Source organism: Salvelinus fontinalis, chromosome 10 (assembly GCF_029448725.1).
Source record: "Salvelinus fontinalis isolate EN_2023a chromosome 10, ASM2944872v1, whole genome shotgun sequence".
In the NCBI taxonomy this organism is placed as follows: domain Eukaryota; kingdom Metazoa; phylum Chordata; class Actinopteri; order Salmoniformes; family Salmonidae; genus Salvelinus; species Salvelinus fontinalis.
In genome coordinates, this window is record NC_074674.1 from 5922673 (window position 1) to 5940305 (window position 17633).

The following is a 17633-nucleotide window of genomic DNA, read 5'->3' on the forward strand; positions in this document are numbered from 1 at the left end:
GCCTTTTCAGCCGCGGGATGGCATCATTGGGAAGGACAGCGGCCAGTTAATTAGAGTAATATCAGCTTAAACGTCTGTCAGTTAGGGTTAATGACATCAAAAGGGGTTCCCTGTCGTCTGAATGGGGTTCTGTAGAGGACATGACATGGGCCTGGATGATTGTCTGTGAGTTCTATTCTCTTTACTCTCGCTATGCGTTATTAAGATGCCGTGTCTGGTAATTAAACTAAAGGGGGCAGGTACAAACCGGTGGGGTCTGTGAGGTAGGCATGTCTGGGTCCCTCCTCTCCATTCCTCCCGCGGTTTCTCTAGACCTGCTCTCTGCCCAGTCTCTCAGATGGCAGAGCTCCTTGAAACCCCAGCCATCTCTGGCTGTCATTCACTCTGTTTTCAAAGAGCCCGTGCCAGGCTCATAGACCTGTTCTGTCTGTGTTATGCAGCTGGGTCTGCGTGGGAGCTTGGCTTAACCTGGCTAAACCCATGTATCCTTGAGTTTTGAAAAGCTGAACTTAACCAGGAAGCACAAATACACTGTTTTATAGTGATTGTAACCACATGTAGTGATTCCACTTTTTCTTTGAGGGAGATTTAAAAAATGTAGTATTTTGGAATTTTGGAGTATTTTGCAGTGTTTATGTTTATCTACACTGACTAGCCACTATCTAAACTCCCTTCTCTCTCCTCTGTGTACTGTTCGCATGATGCTGTTTTTGGAGGAATCTACTGTCTTCGCCACTCAGTTCAGTGTCTGGTTCTGGACAAGGCGTCCGGCAAGTGAGTATTCCATTGAGAATTTATCGTACACAGGGACATGGGCACACACACACACATGGACATACAGACACACGCACACAGACACACACACACACACACACACACACACACACACACACACACACACACACACACACACACACACACACACACACACACACACACACACACACACACAGACACAGACACAGACACACACACACAAACACACACACAGACACACAGACACACACACAGACACACACATACACAGACAGACACACACACACACACACACACACACAGACACACACATACACACACACACACACACACACACACACACACACACACACACACACACACACACACACACACACACACACACACACACACACACACACACACAGACACAGACACACACACACAAACACACACACAGACACACAGACACACACACAGACACACAGACACACGCACAGACACACACATACACAGACAGACACACACACACAGACACACACATACACACACAGACACACAGACACACAGACACACACACACACACACACACACACACACACACACACACACACACACACACACACACACACACACACACACACACACACACACACACACATACACACACACACACACACACACACAGACACACACATACACACACAGACACACACATACACACACAGACACACACACAGACACACTTTCTCCTCCTCCACAATAAAGAAGTGAGATAATGAAGCAGTAGAAGATATGGTTTGTGTTCAGGACTGAGATAACAAAAAGCTGCCCTGTTCTCTTCCTGCCCTTTAATCAGGAATCAACCTCAATTACAAGTCATTTGTGTACGTGGTCTTCCAAAACAAGGAAAGAAGAGGGGGTCCAGAATATAGATACGAAAATTAATTTTCTGGGAGAAGGGAGCTCCAACCCCCCTGAAGCAGCCAAGCTCGGAAGACAAATCACGGGGTCTGCCACTTGGGCTGGCGCTGAGTGATGCTGCTTTTTCCTCCTGGCCTTACCTTCACTAATTGATTTTCATCTGAAGACAAAAAAGCCCTCTGTTACTGCCTCTTAAAAAATGAGAGTTCATCTCCAGTTTCCCTTGATTAATCTGCGCTGATAATGTGAGTCAGGCCCTACTAGAAAGCCCTTTAATGAGTTTCAAAGGTAGATTGTTGTCATAAACTAGGTTAGATTAGTTTTTTGGGAGGGCTCGATATTGAGATTCTTTCATCTTGGTGGTGGGTGACCCTAGGGGCCAGAAGTCTTGTGGTGGAACAGCAGTGTACTGATGAGTAGTACTGTATGCACTCTCTCTCTCTCTCTCTCTCTCTCTCTCTCTCTCTCTCTACTCTCTCTCTACTCTCTCTCTACTCTCTCTATCTACTCTACTCTCTCTCTCTCTCTCTCTCTCTCTCTATCTACTCTCTCTACTCTCTCTATCTACTCTACTCTCTCTCTACTCTATCTACTCTACTCTCTCTACTCTAGCCTTTCTACTCTCTCTCTCTATTCTCTCTACTCTACTCTCTCTACTCTCTCTATCTACTCTCTCTCTCTACTCTATTCTCTCTACTCTCTCTCTCTCTCTCTACTCTCTCTCTCTACTCTCTCTCTCTCTCTACTCTCTCTCTCTCTCTACTCTCTCTCTCCTCTCTATTCTCTTCCTCTCTACTCTCTCTCTAACACACCCACGCTAAAACACGGCCCAGAGACTGGGATTTCCTAGAGTGGCCATGGTTTATGTATATCTATTATATCTACTTACTACCCAACGCTCTGCGAAGCCACCCACTGACCAATCATCTCTAACTAGAAGCACCATTTAAAACATTGATATGTGCAACGTCAGTGGCAAGCGCTAAAGCACAGACCTGGATCAGAAGCAGCAGTGGTCTCTGCTAGTTTTCCATGTGTAAAGGGATTAGAGTGAGGTTGAAGATGATCCGAGACCCTGTCAGTCAGCAGTGGAAAGCAGTCCATAAGCCATCAGTAAGGCATGTCTGAGAGGGCCGCATGGCGGAGAGGGCCGCATGGCGGAGAGGGCCGCATGGCGGAGAGGGCCGCATGTCCGAGAGGGCCGCATGGCGGAGAGGGCCGCATGTCCGAGAGGGCCGCATGGCGGAGAGGGCCGCTCTGCTCTCCACGCGCGCCACACAGGTGTCTACTCTGCTCCTTGGTCAAGGCAAGCATAATACATCACCATCGGAAAACAGTTTTTTGAAGGTAAAAATACAGGCAAGGTGTCTGCCAGGCTGAACAATGATTTTAATTTCACCGGCGTCATAAATTACCTCCTTATGTCTCCTTCTATTACATACATAAAGCTGAAAAGGTGGAGGGAGATGAATAAGGCAGTAGATGATGTGGCCTAACATCCCAGCTGCCTCTCCTCTGTCCTGGACCTGCTCCTTCATAATACTACAGCAGTCACCTCCACCCCACGTCGGTCGGCCTGTCTCTGCCTGTCTCTCTCTGTCTCTCTCTGTCTCTGCCTGTCTCTGCCTGTCTCTCTCTGTCTCTGCCTGTCTCTGCCTGTCTCTCTCTGTCTCTGCCTGTCTCTCTCTGTCTCTCTCTGTCTCTGCCTGTCTCTCTCTGTCTCTGCCTGTCTCTCTCTGTCTCTGCCTGTCTCTGCCTGTCTCTCTCTGTCTCTCTCTGTCTCTGCCTGTCTCTCTCTGTCTCTCTCTGTCTCTGCCTGTCTCTCTCTGTCTCTCTCTGTCTCTGCCTGTCTCTCTCTGTCTCTCTCTGTCTCTGCCAGTGTCTCTGCCTGTGTCTCTCTGTGTCTCTGTGTCTCTGTGTCTCTGTGTCTCTTTGTCTCTCTCTGTCTGTATCTCTCAGTCTCTCTCTCTCTCTCAGTCTGTCTGTCTGTCTGTCTGTCTGTCTGTCTGTCTGTCTGTCTGTCTGTCTGTCTGTCTGCCTCTGTCTGTCTCTCTCTGTCTGTCCTGACTCAACTGTCCAGACGTTTCACTCTGACTGTCCCTCCACTCTCTGTCTGTCTGTCTGCCTGTCTGTCTGCCTGTCTGTCTGTCTGTCTGTCTGTCTGTCTGTCTGTCTGTCTCTCTCTGTCTGTCCTGACTCAACTGTCCAGACATTTCACTCTGACAGTCCCTCCTCTCTCTCTCTGTCTGTCTGTCTGTCTGTCTGTCTGTCTGTCTGTCTGTCTGTCTGTCTGTCTGTCTGTCTGTCTGTCTGCCTGCCTGCCTGCCTGCCTGTCTGTCTGTCTGTCTGTCTGTCTGTCTGTCTGTCTGTGTCTGTCTGTGTCTGTCTCTGTCTGTCTCTCTCTGTCTGTCCTGACTCAACTGTCCAGACGTTTCACTCTGACTGTCCCTCCACTCTCTGTCTGTCTGTCTGTCTGTCTGTCTGTCTGTCTGTCTGTCTGTCTGTCTGTCTGTCTGTCTCTCTCTGTCTGTCCTGACTCAACTGTCCAGACGTTTCACTCTGACAGTCCCTCCTCTCTCTGACTTCTCCTGTCACTATCTATCCCTTGGTGTTAATGCACTTTGATCATAGTCTAATTCCACTGGGTACAAACGGGTTAAATCAAGGTTTGATGATGTGGAAAATGCATTGGATTTGAAAAGTAACCAACACAATCTGTTGTTTTGAGGGTACATTTTTAACCATAGGATTATGTCATCATGGTAACCAATTTTCAACAGACAAACCTTGTATAATCAACGTCAGATCTTCAACGTAATATCCACTATAAGAAAAAACTATAGGCTGGGCAGCACCTCCTACTGGAGAGTTGATCTATCTACAGCTGTCCTGTCCAGGGTTTTATCCAAGCCTAGCTTTAATATCTGTCACTGTGTCACGTTCTGACCATAGTTCTTGTGTGTTTTACTTGTTTTAGTGTTGGTCAGGACGTGAGCTGGGTGGGCATTCTACGTTGTGTGTCTAGTTTGTCCATTTCTATGTATGCCTGATATGCTTCTCAATCAGTGGCAGGTGTTTGTCATTGTCTCTGATTGGGAACCATATTTAGGTGGCTTGTTTTGTGTTGGGGTTTGTGGGTGGTTGTTTCCTGTCTTTGTGTTCATTTCACCAGAGAGGACTGTTTCGGTTTGCCACATTTGTTATTTTGTATTTGTAAGTGTTCACGTTTATTCGTTTTAATTAAATCATGTTGAGCACAAACTCCGCTGCGTCTTGGTCCGATCCCTGCTACACCTCCTCTTCAGACGAAGAGGAGGAAGGTTGCCGGTACACACTGAATATATAACCAATGTGCTATCGTGAGAATGATTGTTGAGAAATCTTCACAATATAGAATCACTGTTGCTAAAGAAGTCATTCCAAAGGGTAGGTTAAACAGAGCAAATTAAATGTTACCATATGTTATCAATCACACAGTATATAATCAATTATGGTATTTAGGCCTATATACAATAGCATTTGGAAGTCATCAACAGCTATTGTTTAAATTCAGCCCAGGATTCAACTACAAATAGACAGTACATATGCTGTAGGCCTGCGGTTTCAAGCTTCAGTTGATTTCTAAATGGCATCTACAAGTCAATAATAAATATGTTGGATTCACGTTTCCAACTCGACCAAAAATCTAAAATCTATCAAACTATTTAAAGTGCATTTAAGGTTTGATATTATTTAGTCCTATTCTTTAAGTTAGAATTTTGGTTGAAATGGAGACGTGAATCCAACATATAAATAATTCATTTGTAGACAAACTGGAGATAAAGCCAGCGTCAGTGGTACAGATGGAGCTCTACAAGCAGAAGAAACATCTCCTTCAAATGTTGATATTTGGCTGCGTTAACAACCAAACACAATTCAATATCACTTTTGCAATACGGAAAATTGATCACTTGCACCATGTAATGCACCAGCATTGATCACTTGCACCATGTACTTTAATGTCATCTCAACTACAATCCAGGACATTTGGTTGTGCTATTAGATGAAGCACAGTGATAACACATTAAGTTGTTAAATAAATAAACAAAATACCTGACATTGTATCCCATTGGAATTTTGTTGTGCTTTTAGATGGTTGAAAGCATAGTAATAACACATTGGGAATTCAACAAACTATTGTCTGTTTTTTTGAGTGGGTGAAAATAGGTTGGAATCTCATTGATCAACAAATCTACCAAATATGACCCAATTCTCCACATTGAAATGACATGGTGTGCCCAGTGGGATGGTACTTATCACAGCCATCTCAACTGGAACTGGGTAGATGTAGTAAATAAACAACAGAGGGAGAACTTGACTACTTGTGACTGTAATGTAGGTCATGGCTGGAGTTAGTTTGGTTCACTACTCTGCCACAGTAAAGAGTTCCTTCCGGTTGAGATGTTGATCAAAGTCAGAACTATGCATGGCTGTGTACAAGGCTGTGTACAAGGCTGTGTACGAGGCTGTGTACGAGGCGGTGTACGAGGCGGTGTACGAGGCGGTGTACGAGGCTGTGTACGAGGCTGTGTACGAGGCTGTGTACGAGGCTGTGTACGAGGCTGTGTACGAGGCTGTGTACAAGGCTGTGTACAAGGCTGTGTACAAGGCTGTGTACAAGGCTGTGTACAAGGCTGTGTACAAGGCTGTGACCCTGATTGCTATGGATAGGATCTGCATGTTTATGAACACTTTATAGTTATGATAAATAAAGCCTGCCCGGCTGTGGCCTTCTGGGTAGGGGGACAGTAATCATTAGAGCTACCATTAGTGTTAGTTTGAGGTTTATTCCCAGGTTATGTCTACAGGTGTGTAGATGACAGAGGATATAGATTAGTGTTGAAGCACATCCATTCATATTATCGACCCAACATTTCTACTTCTTCTATATAAACTGGGTGGTTCGAGCCCTGAATGCTGATTGGCTGAAAGCCGTGGTATGTTGGCCATATACCACACCCCCTCAGGCCTTATTGCTATTATATAACGCTTGTGAAGGTACTTTCCAGAGTGTGCAGTATTTCTGTTTAAAAACCAGTGATCCCGTCTCCTATATCCCATATCTCACTCCATTGGTTTAGGATTGATTTGAACTGCCAGCCCCCACTGCCAAGCCCTCTCCTAGTAAATACATCTTCAATTACATAAACAGTCCATCCTGCAGTCAATCTCCCCGAGGCGTGGACTATTCGGAGGGGTGTGGTTTGGAGTGGGGTGGGAGAGGGCGTTTTGGAGTGCAGCTTGCCCTCTCCTTTATTGTGAAAGTCCATTTCAAGGATGTCACCCCAAGCCCATTCGTTTGGATAATGAGCCCTATAAAGCACATTTATAACTCTTGACATAACAAGCAGAGAGATTCCCCACCGTTTCCCCTCTGTCTGAGGCGAACAAGGCAGGAAGGGCACACTGCTGCTGCTGCTCAGAGAGGTCTGGGGGTGCAGAGAGGACTTGGGGCTCAGAGAGGACTGGTGGCACAGAGAGGACTAGAGGCTCTGAAAGCACTGGGGGCTCAGGGAAGACTGGTGGCACAGAGAGGACTGGGTGCTCAGAGTGGACTGGGGCACAGAGAAGACGATGGCTCAGAGAGGACTGGGGGTGCAGAGAGGACTGGGGGTGCAGAGAGGACTGGGGCACAGAGAAGACGATGGCTCAGAGAGGACTGGGGCACAGAGTGGACTGGGGCACAGAGAAGACGATGGCTCAGAGAGGACTGGGGCACAGAGTGGACTGGGGCACAGAGAAGACGATGGCTCAGAGAGGACTGGGGGTGCAGAGAGGACGGTGGCTCAGAGAGGACTGGGGGCTCAGGGAGGACTGGGGGCTCAAGAAGGACTGGGGTCACAGAGAGGACTAGGGGTGCAGAGAGAGGACTGGGGGCTCAGGAAGACTGGGGGCACAAAGAGGACTGGGGGTGCAGAGAGGACTAGGGGCGCAGAGAGGACTGGGGGTGCAGAGAGGACTGGGGCACAGAGAGGACTGGGGTGCAGAGAGGACTGGGGGTGCAGAGAGGACTGGGGGTGCAGAGAGGAGGGTGGCTCAGAGAGGACTGGGGGCTCAGGGAGCCTCTACCCCCCCCCAGTTAACTCAGATGGCACCAATCTAGCTAATTGTGTGGGTTCTGTTTAGTGCTGGCATTGTTTTGGTAATAAAAGAGAAGGCATCCAGCTCTGGATTTTCTTATGAAGATGAATGAATCGGCCCAGGCCATTTGGATTTGTGTTTTGACATTGGTGCATTGAGAAGCTGCCAAAACAATACTTCTCTTTTGTGCTGGACTATAGACTGTAATGACCTTAGACATAGATGTCAACTCCCTTTCCTGTCGGAGGTCGTTATTTAAGCCTGTGTCATGAATCATACATACAGCTAAGTTTCGTAGGTGTTTGTTATAACAATGATGTTTTTATTAAGCAGTACCACTTTTTAATTTGATGTGTTTTTCAATGGATGTAAATGAAAACAGCAGCAACATATTTTCACTAGGCCTATTTCATTCACTTTTTCCTTGTTCCAGGTGCAAAACTGTGATTGACACTCATGGCCAGAGAATCAGTTGCAGTCACTTTGTGGTGGAGGATGACGACATCGGGGCAGACCAGAGGAAGAACACCTATTCCAGGTGAGATTGGCTTCCAGTACTCCTCCTCATCACCTTCCCTTCATAGTCATTGATACTGCTCTCACTCACTGTTTCAGGCTTCATTTAGTGAGAACAGTGCATAGCCTACATAGAGGTGACATTTCTCCTTGGAGTCAACTTGAGAGGAGGGTCTCAGTGCCGATAAGAGGGATCTTTTCTCAGGTCTTTATGTTGTGGGACAGTTTCAGTGGCGTCATGGTGAAAGGGCTGATTATCCCAGACACACTCCACAGACCCGGCTGCAGGTGACTGGACTCTGCTCTGCTCTGCCCACCACACCGCTCCTGCCTGTCTGCCTGCCTGCCTCCGTCAATGGTGCCCTTGACATTTACACCACTGACCCCAATTAGAGCATGACTAATGCTCTTAAAGACAGCAGCGCAGAATGACAGGCCCGGCTGGCCAGAACCAACCCAGCCACTGTTCTGTTGTAGCATGGCCCAGACTGAACTGTCTCACAGCCAAAATCTACCACAACAAAGAACAGAGAACAGAGAAGAAAGGAAAACAGTGCAGTAATAATCTAATATTGGTGCTGCTGTTTTTCTTATGTCCTCCCTCCCCTTTCCTCTCTTTCATCCATCTTCTCATTTCACAGGCAGATATCCAGAGCGGTTCTCGTCAGTTCTGCCGTTGAATTCTGACAAGCAGGTAGTGAGTGTACTGTTCCTCTCCATAAGGCTCATCCCCTGTTCCTCTCCATACGGCTCATCCCCTGTTCCTCTCCATAAGGCTCATCCCCTGTTCCTCTCCATACGGCTCATCCCCTGTTCCTCTCCATAAGGCTCATCCCCTGTTCCTCTCCATACGGCTCATCCCCTGTTCCTCTCCATACGGCTCATCCCCTGTTCCTCTCCATATGGCTCATCCCCTGTTCCTCTCCATAAGGCTCATCCCCTGTTCCTCTCCATAAGGCTCATCCCCTGTTCCTCTCCATAAGGCTCATCCCCTGTTCCTCTCCATAAGGCTCATCCCCTGTTCCTCTCCATAAGGCTCATCCCCTGTTCCTCTCCATAAGGCTCATCCCCTGTTCCTCTCCATAAGGCTCATCCCCTGTTCCTCTCCATACGGCTCATCCCCTGTTCCTCTCCATACGGCTCATCCCCTGTTCCTCTCCATACGTCTCATCCCCTGTTCCTCTCCATACGTCTCATCCCCTGTTCCTCTCCATACGGCTCATCTCCTGTTCCTCTCCATACGGCTCATCCCCTGTTCCTCTCCATAAGGCTCATCCCCTGTTCCTCTCCATAAGGCTCATCCCCTGTTCCTCTCCATAAGGCTCATCCCCTGTTCCTCTCCATACGTCTCATCCCCTGTTCCTCTCCATACGGCTCATCCCCTGTTCCTCTCCATACGTCTCATCCCCTGTTCCTCTCCATAAGGCTCATCCCCTGTTCCTCTCCATACGTCTCATCCCCTGTTCCTCTCCATACGTCTCATCCCCTGTTCCTCTCCATACGGCTCATCCCCTGTTCCTCTCCATACGGCTCATCCCCTGTTCCTCTCCATAAGGCTCATCCCCTGTTCCTCTCCATACGGCTCATCCCCTGTACCTCTCCATACGGCTCATCCCCTGTTCCTCTCCATACGGCTCATCCCCTGTTCCTCTCCATAAGGCTCATCCCCTATTCTGTCCCATAAGGCTCATCCCCTGTTCCTCTCCATAAGGCTCATCCCCTGTTCCTCTCCATAAGGCTCATCCCCTGTTCCTCTCCATAAGGCTCATCCCCTGTTCCTCTCCATACGGCTCATCCCCTGTTCCTCTCCATACGGCTCATCCCCTGTTCCTCTCCATAAGGCTCATCCCCTATTCTGTCCCATAAGGCTCATCCCCTGTTCCTCTCCATAAGGCTCATCCCCTGTTCCTCTCCATACGGCTCATCCCCTGGTCCTCTCCATAAGGCTCATCCCCTGTTCCTCTCCATAAGGCTCATCCCCTGTTCCTCTCCATAAGGCTCATCCCCTGTTCCTCTCCATAAGGCTCATCCCCTATTCTGTCCCATAAGGCTCATCCCCTGTTCCTCTCCATACGGCTCATCCCCTGTTCTGTCCCATACGACTCATCCCCTGTTCCTCTCCATAAGGCTCATCCCCTGTTCCTCTCCATAAGGCTCATCCCCTGTTCCTCTCCATACGGCTCATCCCCTGTTCCTCTCCATAAGGCTCATCCCCTATTCTGTCCCATAAGGCTCATCCCCTGTTCCTCTCCATAAGGCTCATCCCCTGTTCCTCTCCATACGGCTCATCCCCTGGTCCTCTCCATAAGGCTCATCCCCTGTTCCTCTCCATAAGGCTCATCCCCTGTTCCTCTCCATAAGGCTCATCCCCTGTTCCTCTCCATAAGGCTCATCCCCTATTCTGTCCCATAAGGCTCATCCCCTGTTCCTCTCCATACGGCTCATCCCCTGTTCTGTCCCATACGACTCATCCCCTGTTCCTCTCCATAAGGCTCATCCCCTGTTCCTCTCCATAAGGCTCATCCCCTGTTCCTCTCCATACGGCTCATCCCCTGTTCCTCTCCATACGGCTCATCCCCTGTTCCTCTCCATACGGCTCATCCCCTGTTCCTCTCCATACGGCTCATCCCCTGTTCCTCTCCATAAGGCTCATCCCCTGTTCCTCTCCATACGGCTCATCCCCTGTTCCTCTCCATACGGCTCATCCCCTGTTCCTCTCCATACGGCTCATCCCCTGTTCCTCTCCATAAGGCTCATCCCCTATTCTGTCCCATAAGGCTCATCCCCTGTACCTCTCCATAAGGCTCATCCCCTGTTCCTCTCCATAAGGCTCATCCCCTGTTCCTCTCCATAAGGCTCATCCCCTGTTCCTCTCCATACGGCTCATCCCCTGTTCCTCTCCATACGGCTCATCCCCTGTTCCTCTCCATAAGGCTCATCCCCTATTCTGTCCCATAAGGCTCATCCCCTGTTCCTCTCCATAAGGCTCATCCCCTGTTCCTCTCCATACGGCTCATCCCCTGGTCCTCTCCATAAGGCTCATCCCCTGTTCCTCTCCATAAGGCTCATCCCCTGTTCCTCTCCATACGGCTCATCCCCTGTTCCTCTCCATAAGGCTCATCCCCTGTTCCTCTCCATAAGGCTCATCCCCTGTTCCTCTCCATACGTCTCATCCCCTGTTCCTCTCCATACGGCTCATCCCCTGTTCCTCTCCATAAGGCTCATCCCCTATTCTGTCCCATAAGGCTCATCCCCTGTTCCTCTCCATAAGGCTCATCCCCTGTTCCTCTCCATACGGCTCATCCCCTGGTCCTCTCCATAAGGCTCATCCCCTGTTCCTCTCCATAAGGCTCATCCCCTGTTCCTCTCCATACGGCTCATCCCCTGGTCCTCTCCATAAGGCTCATCCCCTGTTCCTCTCCATAAGGCTCATCCCCTGTTCCTCTCCATACGGCTCATCCCCTGTTCCTCTCCATACGGCTCATCCCCTGTTCCTCTCCATAAGGCTCATCCCCTATTCTGTCCCATAAGGCTCATCCCCTGTTCCTCTCCATAAGGCTCATCCCCTGTTCCTCTCCATACGGCTCATCCCCTGGTCCTCTCCATAAGGCTCATCCCCTGTTCCTCTCCATAAGGCTCATCCCCTGTTCCTCTCCATACGGCTCATCCCCTGTTCCTCTCCATACGGCTCATCCCCTGTTCCTCTCCATACGGCTCATCCCCTGTTCCTCTCCATAAGGCTCATCCCCTATTCTGTCCCATAAGGCTCATCCCCTGTTCCTCTCCATAAGGCTCATCCCCTGTTCCTCTCCATACGGCTCATCCCCTGTTCCTCTCCATACGGCTCATCCCCTGTTCCTCTCCATAAGGCTCATCCCCTGTTCCTCTCCATACGGCTCATCCCCTGTACCTCTCCATACGGCTCATCCCCTGTTCCTCTCCATACGGCTCATCCCCTGTTCCTCTCCATAAGGCTCATCCCCTATTCTGTCCCATAAGGCTCATCCCCTGTTCCTCTCCATAAGGCTCATCCCCTGTTCCTCTCCATAAGGCTCATCCCCTGTTCCTCTCCATAAGGCTCATCCCCTGTTCCTCTCCATACGGCTCATCCCCTGTTCCTCTCCATACGGCTCATCCCCTGTTCCTCTCCATAAGGCTCATCCCCTATTCTGTCCCATAAGGCTCATCCCCTGTTCCTCTCCATAAGGCTCATCCCCTGTTCCTCTCCATACGGCTCATCCCCTGGTCCTCTCCATAAGGCTCATCCCCTGTTCCTCTCCATAAGGCTCATCCCCTGTTCCTCTCCATAAGGCTCATCCCCTGTTCCTCTCCATAAGGCTCATCCCCTATTCTGTCCCATAAGGCTCATCCCCTGTTCCTCTCCATACGGCTCATCCCCTGTTCTGTCCCATACGACTCATCCCCTGTTCCTCTCCATAAGGCTCATCCCCTGTTCCTCTCCATAAGGCTCATCCCCTGTTCCTCTCCATACGGCTCATCCCCTGTTCCTCTCCATAAGGCTCATCCCCTATTCTGTCCCATAAGGCTCATCCCCTGTTCCTCTCCATAAGGCTCATCCCCTGTTCCTCTCCATACGGCTCATCCCCTGGTCCTCTCCATAAGGCTCATCCCCTGTTCCTCTCCATAAGGCTCATCCCCTGTTCCTCTCCATAAGGCTCATCCCCTGTTCCTCTCCATAAGGCTCATCCCCTATTCTGTCCCATAAGGCTCATCCCCTGTTCCTCTCCATACGGCTCATCCCCTGTTCTGTCCCATACGACTCATCCCCTGTTCCTCTCCATAAGGCTCATCCCCTGTTCCTCTCCATAAGGCTCATCCCCTGTTCCTCTCCATACGGCTCATCCCCTGTTCCTCTCCATACGGCTCATCCCCTGTTCCTCTCCATACGGCTCATCCCCTGTTCCTCTCCATACGGCTCATCCCCTGTTCCTCTCCATAAGGCTCATCCCCTGTTCCTCTCCATACGGCTCATCCCCTGTACCTCTCCATACGGCTCATCCCCTGTTCCTCTCCATACGGCTCATCCCCTGTTCCTCTCCATAAGGCTCATCCCCTATTCTGTCCCATAAGGCTCATCCCCTGTTCCTCTCCATAAGGCTCATCCCCTGTTCCTCTCCATAAGGCTCATCCCCTGTTCCTCTCCATAAGGCTCATCCCCTGTTCCTCTCCATACGGCTCATCCCCTGTTCCTCTCCATACGGCTCATCCCCTGTTCCTCTCCATAAGGCTCATCCCCTATTCTGTCCCATAAGGCTCATCCCCTGTTCCTCTCCATAAGGCTCATCCCCTGTTCCTCTCCATACGGCTCATCCCCTGGTCCTCTCCATAAGGCTCATCCCCTGTTCCTCTCCATAAGGCTCATCCCCTGTTCCTCTCCATACGGCTCATCCCCTGTTCCTCTCCATAAGGCTCATCCCCTGTTCCTCTCCATAAGGCTCATCCCCTGTTCCTCTCCATACGTCTCATCCCCTGTTCCTCTCCATACGGCTCATCCCCTGTTCCTCTCCATAAGGCTCATCCCCTATTCTGTCCCATAAGGCTCATCCCCTGTTCCTCTCCATAAGGCTCATCCCCTGTTCCTCTCCATACGGCTCATCCCCTGGTCCTCTCCATAAGGCTCATCCCCTGTTCCTCTCCATAAGGCTCATCCCCTGTTCCTCTCCATACGGCTCATCCCCTGGTCCTCTCCATAAGGCTCATCCCCTGTTCCTCTCCATAAGGCTCATCCCCTGTTCCTCTCCATACGGCTCATCCCCTGTTCCTCTCCATACGGCTCATCCCCTGTTCCTCTCCATAAGGCTCATCCCCTATTCTGTCCCATAAGGCTCATCCCCTGTTCCTCTCCATAAGGCTCATCCCCTGTTCCTCTCCATACGGCTCATCCCCTGGTCCTCTCCATAAGGCTCATCCCCTGTTCCTCTCCATAAGGCTCATCCCCTGTTCCTCTCCATACGGCTCATCCCCTGGTCCTCTCCATAAGGCTCATCCCCTGTTCCTCTCCATAAGGCTCATCCCCTGTTCCTCTCCATACGGCTCATCCCCTGTTCCTCTCCATACGGCTCATCCCCTGTTCCTCTCCATACAGTGAGACTTTACGACATATTCAAAGGGCACACATTTAAATTCAGATATCCAGTGTGGCTTAGCAGTATTCCTGCCAGGTCTGCACTTTAGCTACTCGTGTTGTTTTGCATTACATTCTATTCTATGCTCTATCACATTTGTATAGATTCTTGGTCCGCGTCCAAGAACAACAAAACATCCGAGCTGATTTGAGAGATCATTACAGTAGTCCTGACATGCAGCTGTCTACCATGAAGATTTCAAATCCATTGTGAAAAAACTAACCAGTTCAATGAAAGCTCCCTAATGCTGTTTGTTGTGACTGGTTTGGAATTTGATGAAATCATCTTACCGGCTGGAGAATGGGAATTGACATGCTAGCATTAGGTACGCTAATTTGAGTGCCAGTCTTCAATATGAATATGAAAAACATGGAATAATGGTTTAGAACACGCTGAAAGAACTCGGATCAATCCAATTCCCTAAAGTGTCTGCATAAAGAACATTTATCCATAGAATTTTCATCCCTCTTCGTGACACAAGTTTGGTTTCCCGGCTGAAATCCGTCTTTGAATATCACTCAGAAAGAAGACAGGGAAACCGTGTGTAATTTCTGCTCATTAGGTAGGAGGGAGAAGATTAAATTAATTTCTATGTCTTGACACAGTGTGGAAATGGAATATTACATGACTGTGTGACAAAACGGAATTAAATATTCACTCTCTTTTTAATTAGCTGTTGGATGGTCCTGTGGAATGACAGTGTGGACCCAGGCAGATACAAAGGGAGATTGGCCCTGCTCTCCTTGTGTCCCCTGCTCTCTCCCAACATGGGATACACTGACTTTGCTTCCTTAAATTTGTCCACTTGATTAAAAAGGAGTGATCTCACTTCGGCCTCAGCCAGAAGGACATTATAATAACATTCAGGGGATTCATATAAAAGGATTACAGGGATCCATTACTTAGATCTGAAGTTTGGTAATAGGATTTAGGATAGTCTGGCAGACTTCATCAGGTCTACGTGTGTAGGTGCTGTACTTCTCTCTGTCCGCCTGTCTGACTGTGACGAACTACCTGTCTATCAAACTACCTGTCTGTCTGTCTGTCTGTCTGTCAAACTACCTGTCTGTCTGACTATCTGTCAAACTACCTGTCTGTCTGTCTGTCAAACTACCTGTCTGCCTGCCTGTCTGTCTGTCTAACTACCTGTCTGTCTGTCTGTCTGACTGTCTAACTGCCTGTCTGACTGTCTAACTGCCTGTCTGACTGTCTTACTACATGGCTGTCTGATGGACTGTCTAACTACCTGTCTGTCTGACTATCTGTCTAACTACCTGTCTGTCTGTCTAACTACCTGTCTGTCTGACTGTCTGTCTAACTCCCTGTCTGTCAAGCTACCTGTCTAACTACCTGTCTGTTGAACTACCTGTCTATCTGTCAGTCTTTCTAACTACCTGTCTGTCTGTCAAACTACCTGTCTGTCTAACTAGTTGTCTGACTGTTTGTCTAACTACCTGTCTGTCAAACTATCTGTCTGTCTGACTGTCTGTCAAACTACCTGTCTGTCTGACTGTCTGTCAAACTACCTGTCTGACTGTCTGTCTAACTACCGGTCTGTCTGACTGCCTGTCTGTCAAACTACCTGTATGCCTGACTGACTGTCTGTCTGTCTAACTACCTGTCTGTCTGTATAACTGTCTGTCTGTCTGTCTGTCTGACTACCTGTCTGTCTGACTATCTCACTAACTACCTGTCAATCTGTCTGTCTAACTGCCTATCTGTCTGTATGTCTGTCTGTCTAACTGCCTGTCTGACTGTCTGACTGTCTAACTGCCTGTCTGACTGTCTTACTGCCTGTCTGACTGTCTAACTGCCTGTCTGACTGTCTTACTACATGGCTGTCTGATGGACTGTCTAACTACCTGTCTGTCTGTCTGTCTAACTACCTGTCTGTCTGACTGTCTGTCTAACTCCCTGTCTGTCAAGCTACCTGTCTAACTACATGTCTGTCTAACTACCTGTCTGTTGAACTACCTGTCTATCTGTCAGTCTTTCTAACTACCTGTCTGTCTGTCAAACTACCTGTCTGTCTGAGTGTCTGTCTAACTAGTTGTCTGACTGTTTGTCTAACTACCTGTCTGTCAAACTATCTGTCTGTCTGACTGTCTGTCAAACTACCTGTCTGACTGTCTGTCTAACTACCGGTCTGTCTGACTGCCTGTCTGTCAAACTACCTGTATCCCTGCCTGACTGTCTGTCTGTCTAACTACCTGTCTGTCTGTATAACTGTCTGTCTGTCTGTCTGTCTGTCTGACTACCTGTCTGTCTGACTATCTCACTAACTACCTGTCAATCTGTCTGTCTAACTGCCTATCTGTCTGTATGTCTGTCTGCCTGCATGCCTGTCTGTCTGTCTGTCTAAATACCTGTCTGTCTGACTCTCTGTCTACCTACCGGTATGTCTGTCTAACTACCTGTCTGTCAAATTACCTGTCTATCTGTCAGTCTTTCTAACTACCTGTCTGTCTGTCAAACTACATGGCTGTCTGACTGTCTGTCAAACCCCCTGTCTCTCTGAGTGTTTGTCTAACAAATTGTCTGACTGTTTGTCTAATTACCTGTCTGTCAAACTACCTGTCTGTCTGACTGTCTGTCTAACTACCGGTCTGTCTGACTAACTACCGTTCTGTCTGACTTCCTGCCTGTCTGTCAAACGATCTGTCTGTCTGTCTGTCTGACTGTCTGTCAAACTACCTGTCTGCATGCATGCCTGCCTGCCTGCCTGCCTGTCTGTCTGTCTGTCTGGCTGTCTGTCTGTCTGTCTGTCTAACTACCTGTCTGTCTGTCTGTCTGTCTGTCTAACTGCCTGTCTGTCTGTCTAACTGCCTGCCTGCCTGACTGTCTGTCTGTCTGTCTAAATACCTGTCTGTCGGTCTGTCTAACTAGCTGTCTGTCTGCAGAACTTCTTGTCTTGTCTGTCTGTCTGTGTACTATAGATCTCCCTGGTCACTGTGCCTCCCGTGGAGCCTGGCGGTCCAGTGGTGCGCCTCAGAGCTCTGCTCTTCTACCATGACCTGCATGCCAGGCACCTGTGAGTCCAGCTGCACCTCGCCACCCACCGCCCAGGACAGGGGATAAGACGGAAGGAGAGCGGGGGTGAGGGGGTGGAAGTGGTATTAGACAGAGCCATTTACATAGAGGGCCGTTGTTTTAGAAATGTAATTCCATGATGCTTAGACGAGGCAGTGTTTC

General features: G+C 49.1%; 1 pseudogene; it reads left to right on the forward strand.

The window, feature by feature from the left end:
* Positions 1 to 17633, forward strand: part of LOC129863164 (rab proteins geranylgeranyltransferase component A 2-like) — a 58572-nt pseudogene that overhangs the window by 15673 nt on the left and 25266 nt on the right.